The sequence below is a fragment of the Microtus ochrogaster genome, chromosome 8 (genome assembly GCF_000317375.1).
Source record: "Microtus ochrogaster isolate Prairie Vole_2 chromosome 8, MicOch1.0, whole genome shotgun sequence".
Taxonomy (NCBI): Eukaryota; Metazoa; Chordata; class Mammalia; order Rodentia; family Cricetidae; genus Microtus; species Microtus ochrogaster.
The window spans coordinates 59568140-59576418 of NC_022015.1; the positions used below are offsets into that span (position 1 = coordinate 59568140).

At 42.6% G+C, this 8279-nt stretch overlaps 1 pseudogene; it reads left to right on the top strand.

Annotated features, from left to right (window-relative positions):
* The first annotated feature begins 872 nt into the window (after positions 1 to 872).
* Positions 873 to 1420, top strand: LOC101985808 (annotated as a pseudogene).
* Positions 1421 to 8279: the final 6859 nt, after the last annotated feature.

The window sequence follows — 8279 nt, forward strand, 5'->3', positions numbered from 1 at the left end:
CGGTGCAGAGAAAAATATATAGATCAATAAAAACAATGAAAAATCCCCTTTGACATTCAAAAGAACATGGAATGGTAGGGCTAGAGAGATGGCAGTTAAGAACACTTGCTGTTCTTGCAAAGGAATTGGGTTTAGGTCTCAGCTTCTGCACCAGGCTGTTCACAACCATCCATAACTCCAGTTCCAATTACCTAATGCCTTCTTCTGGGCTCCAGAGATGTATGTGCACACTCAGACACCCCCACATATATGTAAATACACCTTAAATGTGCAATAGCACATTTGGGTTTCTCTGTTGCCCACTATGAAGCTGTGGCAAATTCATTCCTGCTACAAACTGATTAGCTTTTCAGAGCTATAAATTGATTTGGCTAATTGACTTCCATGTGAGGAAATCCCCTAACTTTTTAAAAAAAAATTCCCATATTGTAAATTAAGTCTTTCGTGTAAATGTTTTAGGACTTTTCCTGAAGTATATATGTGTATATTAGTAATGGAATAGATGATACTAAATTAAGGACCTTTTTATTTTATGGCATATTAGAATACCATGCATCTCTGAAAGTTCTTAAATGGCATTGCAAAATAGCCAATTTATTATAACATTCTTCCTGTGGCTATAAAGTGTGAACTTGAAAATATCTTTAATGATTAAAATAAAATTAAACATTGAAATATCAAGTTCATTTAAATTTTCTATACACGGGCCTTTCTAACTCAGATCTTGCCTCAGAGAAGAACAAAATATTAAAAAGTTTTTAAGCATCTTACAGTAATTGAGAAACAGAAAAGGCTATTAGTGGTTTTCACTAAGAGATAAAAAATGACAAAGTCTCCCTTTTGTGACTGGCGGCGAACGAGGACGGACTGCCATGAAGGCCTCGGGCACACTCTGGGAGTACAAGGTGGTGGGGCGCTGCTTGCCCACCCCGAAGTGCCACACACCACCGCTGTACCGAATGCGCATCTTCTCACCCAACCATGTGGTGGCCAAGTCCCTCTTCTGGTACTTCGTGTTGCAGCTGAAGAAGATGAAGAGGTCATCCGGGGAGATCATGTACTGTGGGCAGGTGTTCGAGAAGTCCCCCCTGCGTGTGAAGAACGTCGGCATCTGACTGCGCTATGACTCCCGCAGTGGGACACACAACATGTACCGCTAGTACCTGACCACTGCTGGGGCTGTCACACAGTGCTACCGAGACGTGGGTGCCCAGCATCGTGCCCTTGCACACTCCATCCAGATCATAAAAGTGGAAGAGATGGTCTCCGCCAAAAGTCACCGGCCGGCTGTCAAACAGTTCCATGACTCCAAGATCAAGTTCCCGCTGCCCCACCGTGTTCTGCGGCGCCAGCACAAAAGCCTCGCTTCATTCCCAAGAGGCCTAACACCTTCTTCTGGACCCAGAGACCCACTGAATAAAACTCCAGAGTTCAAAAAACAAAACAAAAAAATGACAAATTCTTATAATTTTAAATTATTTTCCATTTTTTACTGTAATCATACATTATAGTATCATTTAAAATAATGTGTCTCTGTGTGCGTGAAGTGTGCGTGATATATCGGTGTATATGTGTTCATGTGTTTATTTAGGTATGTATGCATATGTGCACACATGTGGAAGTCAGACTCAGTAGGTGTCAATCCTTTTCTACTTTATTTTCTCCGACAAGGTCGCTAGCAGAACCTGGAGTGCATTGATCCAACCAGACTGGCTGTGCAGCTGGTCCTTTGTATCTGCCTGTCTTCATCTCTCAGAACTGCGGCCACAGGTGCTCACTGCAACGCCTGGTTTTTACATGGGTGATGAAGATTTGAATTCTTGCCCTCCTGCTTATGCGGCAAGTAAGTTACCATCTTCCCGACCCAAAATGACAATTTTTAAAATTAAAAAAGAATGTCTTTTCTGCTTTCATTCAGACACGGATATAAAAGGAGCAAAGATGGACAGATGGAAGCTATAATCATTACACACAATGTGTGTACACCTCTTCCCCCTTCCTCTCTTCCTTCTCCTCTGTACATTTATGTATGTGAGTGTGGGTGTGTACATCCATGGTATGTATGTGGTCAGGGGCCAGCTTCCAGTGTTGTCCTTGCCTTATAGCTTTTTTGAGACAGGGTACCTTTGTGTTCGCTGCTGTATATACTAAGCTGGCTGGCCCATGAACTTCTGGGGCTTGTCCTGTCTGCTGCTCATCTTTCCTTAGAATCACTAGCATTATAGACACATGCTACTAAGTCAGCTTTATATGGGTTCTGGGGATTCAAACTCGGGTCCTCACCTATGTTCAGTAAGCACTTTATATATTCAACTATCTCGCCAGCCCAGGTATAATACTTCTAACGGAGATCATATAGCTTACCAAGCTGCATGCCCATGACCACACACTGCAAGGCAGAAAAGGACAGTTTCCTAACTTGCTGAACCTAAGTAGTAAGTCATTCAAATGAATTGTTCAAAGTTCCACAGTACATCCATGACTGAGCCAATATTCAATGATTTTACTCTTGAAGTTCTCTTTCCATCATGTCAGCATCATACACTTACATCAGCCCTGAAAATCTGTTTGGTTTTGCTGCAGCTAATACATCGCAAACAGACTGTTCTAAGCACTTCACAAATATGAACCTACGTACACCAACCTTATGGAGTAGATAGTATTATCTTTATCTCTTTGTACAGAAGGATGCTGGGGGTACAGAAGCTGGCTCAAGGTCATACAGCCAGTGGTAATTGAGAACACAGGCCAACTAATTTCTAGGTCTACTTGATCACCACACTGAGTGACATGCTTACTCCTGCCCCAGCAGTTGAGTTAGTCGCTAAGTGCTCCTCTTTTTACTGCTGGGTCATCTACGAGATGGATGAAAGAAACATTTCATAAAGAGCGAAGGGAACTGCATTACTTCTTCCAGGGATTGCTTTGCTTATGTACTCCCTCATCATTAAGGCCCCATTAATGAGCTTGATTAAGGAGCTTGAGTCCGTGTTTGACCCTTTAACAGTGCAGGAAATGGAGCCACGGGGCGGGACGCTGACAGCAGAACCGAGAGTGTACTGTTCCTCAGACCGTTTGCTCAAGGGTAATTTCTTTGGCCTCTACCATTGTTTGCTGGTTACACTGTGGCTTACAACATTTCAGGGAGCAAATACAAAATGTTCTCCTCAGGCTATGGTAGAACCACTTTCCATTTCAAGGAAGCAGATTCCAGTGGGCGTGAGGCTGCCTGGAAGCAAAGCCCTTCTTATGAGGTTCATATAAAACACAAAAACAAAAACACACTGCGGAGCATGACCCTTTCAGGGTGCACATGTACTGCATCTGGGCTGCTGTGCAGTGTGGGCCCCTGGCAGAGGCTCCATCCACACATGAAAAACGGGAGAGAAGCTCCAAGAATAAGAAGAGGCAGGCAAAACTAACACACTCTGATTTCCCATTTGGACTTGTAGTAAAATACACATAACATGAATTTGTCTTCTTGACCATTCTCAGCATGGAACTCAGGGGCAAGGAGGAGGTTTGTATTGAGCAACGTTGCCTCTCCTTCCCTGTGCATGTTTCACCACCCAACCCCCTCTAAAGCCAGATACTCTGTTCTGTGTGTCCTCACCCTTGGCAGCCAGTGGCCAACTTTATATCACGGAATTTTCCTATCCAAGATACCTCCTATAAATGGAGTCATGCAGTGATTTCTTTGTGTGACTCACTTATTTCGTATAGCTTAATGCCACCAATTTTATCTGTAATGTAGCATGTGCCATAATCTCCCCCCCCCCTATTTAGGATAATATTCCACAATATGTGTATAATAAATGATTCATCTATTTATCAATAGATCAAATTCAAGAAGAAATCTTGAATTTCTTCTACCTGTGCTTGTTGCAAAGAATTGTGTAAAGAGCATGGGTATGTGAATATCTCTGCAGGTCCCTCCATTTGCTTCTTGGAGGGGGGTTGTCTCCAAAGTAGACTTGCTAGACCTTGAGGTAATACACACACACACACACACACACACACACAATCACACAGCCATACTGTTTCCTACAGACTTTACCCTATTAGACAACAAACAGGTTTTAAAGCAAACACATGTCTTCAGTTTCTCTGTCCTTTTTTTAACTTCTTCATAGAGGTTAAGTGTCTAGTAAGTACTTTTGGTTCTTAATCATTTTGTGACTGACAGCTGTGCTAGCTATCATCTGAATCCAAACCCAGTTTTTAGTACAGCATAATAAATAATAATAAAGATAGGCAATTCAAGGATTACAATTCACTGTGTTTTACTCCCATCATCTTTACCCCCAAACCAATATAAATCAAAATAATGCAAAAAGCGAGCGCCCACATAGATCTCTGGAACATTCTGAGGGCATAAGGAAGAAGAGGTTAAAGTACAGAGGAAACAGAAAAAGTCTTGACGTGAAATGAATGACTACTGACGACCGCATTATTCCACAGAAAGATTCCTGTTTGGAGAAGACAGACATTCTCTCTTTTCCTGGACCAAGAAGGAGAAACACAGTCCAGAATCTGGGGCTGTCTTTTCCTCTAATTGGGAGTGGCTGGTGTCAGAAGAGTGGACAGCCCAGGGAGGAATGTGAGCTCAGTGGCGGTCACAGAGCCAGGTTCTCATGGTGCCGTCGAGCTAGAAAGGACACACGACACCAGCAGCTCACGCTCTGCTGGGGCCTGGCCTCTTCATAGCTGGCTGACATCTTTCCCCAGCTGGCTCTTTCCTGGGCTGTGGCAGACTTCTTGATGCACATCCCCTTCGTAGCTGTGGTTTGGCACTCGGCAAGGACCCCACTGCCCCAAGTTCCCTCTGGGCTTGTTTCCAGGGAGCAACGGTCTGACTATTTCCACTACTGAATTTACCCACAGAGACAGGCGGGGGCAGCTTTTTTTAGATGGCCGAAGCAAATTGGCATGGAGGACTGGGAGTCGTGCAGTCATAATCAGATCTGGTGTCTGGGACACCAAAGCACACACGCACAGTCGGTGAGCTGCTGGAAAGGTTTTTCTGCTGTCTCAGAGACACCCCTGGCTTAAGATGTGCAAGCATTTGAAGACTGAATGAAAACTCCTCATACATGGTGTCTGGCTGTGGCCAGAGGGAGTTGTCAAACTGAAGTTGTTTAACAGTTGCTTTTTGTCCCCAGTGCCAAGAAAGTGACTCTGAGTCTATATACCCTGGTGGTGTCAAAGCAGAGAGCTGCAAACAATGGCCTGCAAAGCCAAACACTTCTTGCCTGGTGTTTTCATTCGCCCTCTAAGTTCGGCCTGGTTTCTTCATTTTTTGATAGTTGAAAAGAATCAAAAAAAAAATTTTGTGACACATGGAAATGATACGAAATTCAAATTTCAATACCCACGAATAAAGTTTTATTGGAACGCTTCCACACCCATTCACTTACACACTGTCTCTGACTGCTTACAAGCTTCAAATGCAGAGCTAAGTGGTTGCAGCTGAGACCTTATGCCCTGCGAAGTCTGAAATATTTACTATCTTGCCCTTTACGAGCAGCTGGTTTTCCAACTCCTGTGCTAAAGCGAGGGCCAATGGGAGCAAGAGAAGGAAGGAGATGTGGGAGGGAATTTGGAAAATGAGGATTTAGACTTATCTTCTTTTCTGTCCTTGCATTCTTATGTGGGATGGTGGCCTCCATCACACAGGGGACAGTAAGATTTCCTTTATTATTATTGTTTTTGGTATTTGTCTTGTCAAATACACACACACTCACACACACCATACACACACACACATACACACACGCACGAACACATAACACATTCATGCTCAGATCACTCTTGTATCTCAGATGAACGGAGTGATGTGCTTGTGCTCTTCCAAGGCTTGGCAATTGCAGAAAGAAGCTAGAATGTGTAAATTGTAGACTCCCCTCCCGATGGACCTCAAAGGATTGAGCAAAGTAATCTGGGGGAATGTATTCAAGATGTACCGATGATAACAAGCCAGCAAGCATGTTAGTGCAGTGTTCCAAATACAGACACTACTATCAAAGTTCAATCAGGCTGTATGGTCAAGTTATATGATGTGGACCCTTTAAAATAGTGTGGTTTAAACTGAGCACTTAAAATGAAGGCTATAGTTTTGGGTTAGATAATATACAAGGATGACTTCAGAAGCCAGCCGGCCCCCTTATCTAAGGTCCACAGGGCGCATACTGCTGCTCGGGCTAGACAGACCTGTAATAGCCAGTGAGTAATCTGACAGCCAGCGGCAGCAAAACAAGACCCAAGAGGAATTAAGAATTGGAAAGGAGATGAAAAACATTCCCACAAAGGTCCAGTCCGTCCACCACTTCCTTCTTTAGTTTGAGAATTCTTTTTGTTTTCTCCTTGGGAAGGCTGATCTCAGTAAGTTTGGCTCCCCACTCACCAGGCTGCATGTGGAGAGAGATGTCTATACCACCAAAGCACTGGAGGGAAGTAGAGAGTGTACTATGCTATATATAATAGAGACCTCTTTCAGTGGCACATTTGGCGAGCTCTGTTTGATGCTGAGATTTCTCTGCTATTCTTTTTTCAACTCCAAGGCTTTTGGTTCTCAGTCGAGGCTGCCTCTAATTCCTTTCACTAATTCCTGGCTGCTCCTGGATGTCATTGAACTACAGCCTAAAGGCTGAGACCGCACGTCAGTTTCTCGGGCACCCAGACCCGAGTTATCCTACAAAAGCTACATTAATTACAATGCTGCTTGATCCATGGTTCAGCAATATTTCTAGGTAGCTCTTACATTTTAAATTAATCTATTTCTATTAATCTATGTATCACCACGAGGCTGTGGCCTACCAGTAAGTTTCCCATTTCTGTCTCCTTCGGCAGCTACATGGTGTCTCCCAGACTCTACCTACTCTCTCTCTCTTTATCTCTGTTTGGATTTCCCTCTTGGCGTTATTCTGCCCTATCATGGGCCAAAGAAGCTTCTTTATTAACCAATGTTAATAAAACATATTCACAGCATACAGAGAGGAATCCCACATCAACAACCTGTTGGGATCTATGGGTAGCTCAAGCTTTCTTTCTTGACGTAATATGGTCTTATCTAGCCCCTTTTTCAAATAGAATATGCAGCTTCCTTCTGACCATAGGGCTTCCACCACTTCTGTTCTTCACTAGAGTCTTAAACTAAGAGACAGAGGCAAAGTACTTGCACCCTTTGGAAGGAACTTGGCCTTACTCTGATGCCTTTTCTCACCAGATATCTTTGTGAGACATATCTGCATGCCTGTTCTACGGTAGGCAGAAGTTTCTGTCCTGCCAGTAACTCCCAAATAAACACACTGAGACTTAATATTAATTATAATGCTTGACTGATAAGTCAGGCTTGTTACTAGCTAATTTTTACATTTAAATTAACCTATATTTCTTATCTATGCTTTGCTATGTGGCTCATGGCTTGTTACCTCATTTTTTTACACACATTGCTTCCTCAGCTGCTGACTGGTGTCTCCTCTGACTCAGCCCTTATTCCTCATCCCAGCATTCTCTCTGTCTCAAGCTGTCCAGCACCAGTCTCTTCCTGTCCAGCTATCAATCAACCAACTTTTGTATTAACAATGAGAGAAATACATATTTACACTGTACAAAAGGATTATTACACAGCATTTTTTCCATTTTGTTTAATTAAAAGGAATGTTTTAACTTTAAAATATTAAAATTATATACAACAAAAACAGCTATCAAGCAAGAATCACAGTCACAATATCCAGTCCATTTACACTTGGCAAAATCAGAGAAAATATTCCATTATTTATTTTATCTTTGTGAGTTCAAAGATCTGTACCTAATTTACCTTTTATCATAACTATGAAAAACTATAACTATGACTATCTAGTCTTCAGTTCCATTAAATATCCCAGAAGGATGTGATGTTACCTAATGACAGCAACATCAGGCTATCTGGATAGTCGTTGAAAGTTCCTCTGCAATACTGAATCATCCAACTCTAGCCTACGGGCCTAGCATATCTGACAGACTTTTCTGTGAAGAAGGAATTTTGAAGCAGTGTCCTACCTTGTCTTAGCAAGACACCATTTTTGTGTCTTGTTTGTCCTTTTTAGGCATCATACTGTCAACAGTTGAGACAAAGGTAGTTTCTTGTTCAGTGGCTAACTTTTGCCACAAAGAAAACAAGCTCCATATGGAGTTTCTTGGAGGCCCATGATCTTCATTGAAGTAGATCAGTGCTGTCAGGAGCAGACATGTCTCATTGTCATGAAATTCCTTAAGCTATTAAACATATTAAACGCTAT